General features: G+C 32.1%; 1 non-coding gene across 1 annotated transcript; it reads left to right on the top strand.

Annotated features, from left to right (window-relative positions):
- The first annotated feature begins 2,276 nt into the window (after positions 1 to 2,276).
- Positions 2,277 to 2,349, top strand: Trnat-ugu. The gene has a single exon. It is a non-coding gene; the product is annotated as a tRNA-Thr (tRNA).
- The last annotated feature ends 565 nt before the right edge of the window (positions 2,350 to 2,914 follow it).

Here is a 2,914-nt window from a genome sequence, read left to right as displayed (position 1 = left end):
AATTATTACAAAGACATAAAAACTATAAAAACGCATAATTAAAAAACTTAAATTTGAATAGAATTAGGTCATCATTAAATACGTATTACCTAATATTATATAAGCCATCAATAGTTTTGTTAAATGATATATAAATAAAACACATAAATTAAATATCTGGCACCATGTAGAGCTGTCAATCTGTTGAACATTAAATGCTAATTAACTTTTGGCACCTTATTCTATATAGCATTCATTGATTGAATTGTAGTGGGAAATGACTATCATATACTAATACGTACAATGTAGATATTAAATTAGTAAGAAATTATTTTTAGTTTTAAAAATGTCTTGTACAAGTATAAAAAGTGTGTATTTTTATTTCACCCAGAGACAATATATCCAGGCTATGTATTAATAAATATTTTAAAATTCAACTCGATCATAATCGAAACCTTAATTGCAACTTACCACTGCGCCAATGTTTAATGTTAATTATACTGTATTGGTAAAATGGAGAAAAACGAACACAAGACAAACAAGATACAGTTACCTGTAAAGACGAGACGTGACCGACTAGACAGCGGCACGCAGTGCCAATTACATTGACGTATGGCCTTAAAACCCGCACAAAAACGAAGAAAAGAACATTACCGTACAAGTATGGTACAGTAAATTATCGGTTTGCGGTAACTTGACCACAGGGTAGCCTAAAATGGCAATGATGATCAATTTTAAGATCGACAGATTTGTGCTCGCCGACACTATCTGCCGTGCAGCGCATTTCTTTTATAAAATAATTGTTCTTCAATTTTTATCGCCAATAATATGTTGAAATAAATGCTTTTTGATTTTAATTTGAACCAATTAAAATTAAACAACAACATTGTATTTAATGTTTTAACAAACATCTTTATAATCATTAATGAACAATTAATGCGATAATTTACACCCCGGAAACATACGCTGCGTTTTTAATTGCACCATAAAAGGTTTACAAAGTTGCCAGTAATTAAAACATCGAAAATGCTTAGTGCCACATATTTAATGTCAATAATCTGCCGTTTATTGCTTAATATTCTGTTTATAGGTCATTAAATGCAATATCAATTTCACAAAAACACTTTAATGGTTTCTTAACAATGCAATAATCATTACATCAGCATTCATTACATTTTGGATTCCATCGTTTAGAAATTAACGCAGAGAATAGGTTTATAATAAGTACATAAGTATAAATATTTAGTACTAGCTTCCGCCCGCGACTCCGTCCGCACGGAAAAATTAAGAAAAATTACGATTTATTTTTTTTCTACGTATTTTTCCGGGATAAAAAGTATCCTATTTTATGCCCAGGATTATTATCCTGGGCATAAAATAGGATACTTTTTACCTTATTAGGTATAATTATACCAAGTTTCATCGAAATCGAACCGTTAGTTTTCACGTGATGCCTGAACATACAGACAGACAGACAGACAGACAAAAAATTTTTTAATCACATATTTGGGCTTGGTATCGATCCAGTAACACCCCCTGCTATTTATTTTTTCAGTATTTTCAATGTACAGAATTGACCCTTCTACAGATTTATTATATGTATAGATGATTTCCGGAACGGCACGAAGTCTGGAAATCTTCAAGGCAAATCGGTGACAGCCGCAAATGGTAGGGCACAGCCGTTTCATGCATCGTTCCATGCCCTTATAGGGATCTTGTTATTGCTACTGATATGGTAATGTCCGGTAAACAGTTGTAGGGCTTGGTTTATTGCTGAAATGCTGAGTTAATTTAGAATTGATAAAGACCGCTTATGAGATTGATAAACGCAGAATAATGTCAAACTGCAGTGTACCTAGTATGCAGGGATTTCTTTATGTATGAGTGAGTCTGTCTTATTAATCACATAAATCAAGAGATAAATATAGAGTAGGTACCTACATAATATTAGTGCCAATATTTTCAGTGAAGTTTTTCAATACACATATTTAGTAGGAGCATATTTTTTTAAATTTGTCAAGTTTTGTCGTTATAATAAGGTGCATTGAATAGCGCATCAGATTTTATGAAAAATGTAATTACAATATTTATAATGTCAATAATTATAAAAAGTGTTGAAGATGCAGTTGTAGTTCTTGTCTAATTCATCTCCTACTGAAGTTTGTAAAAAATAGAATGAATTTAATAACAAACCAATTGCGAGCAATTTTAATCTGGTCAATGAACAATATATACAAATATAGTTATCTTTTATCAAAATAATATAAGCTTGTCTAGAAATCGCGCTATGTCGTGTAGCCTCCATAGCTCAGGGGTTAGAGCACTGGTCTTGTAAACCAGGGGTCGAGAGTTCAAATCTCTCTGGAGGCATAACGTCTCATTTTTTCGTCAATTTTTGTATATTTAAAATATTACAAGTAGGTTATATAATAATTTTACAGTATATCACATTATATAATATCATTCCATTTTTATCTATTTGGAATAAAGTTTTTTTTATGTGTAAAAAGAAATGTAGAGCAAATCATTAAAGCATAAATATACATAAAGCATATTATATTCTTATACTAGCGGTCCGCCCCGGCTTCGCCCGTGGTACCTACATGTTTAAACTATCCTATCTCTCAAGTTGGATCGAACTGCACATGGTGTGCGAATTTTATTATAATCGGTTAAGAGTCCATTGAGGACAAACATTGTGACATGAGATTTATATATATTAAGATAATGTATTGTAATTTAATTCCCGTCTATACTATCAACCATGTCTAAAATACATCAAAAGAAAGGAAGATCATAACCTAGTAAGCCCCATTTGGTTAGACAACAACGTCTTTCAACATCAACTGTGCTCTGAGCAACGCTATGAAGTGATATTTCGCTCGGGTTTCCTCCCCTACGATACCACCTCGGCCTTCACTATCATAGTGCGACG

The sequence above is a fragment of the Colias croceus genome, chromosome 9, assembly GCF_905220415.1.
Source record: "Colias croceus chromosome 9, ilColCroc2.1".
In the NCBI taxonomy this organism is placed as follows: domain Eukaryota; kingdom Metazoa; phylum Arthropoda; class Insecta; order Lepidoptera; family Pieridae; genus Colias; species Colias croceus.
This window is presented reverse-complemented; position numbering and strand designations above follow the sequence as displayed.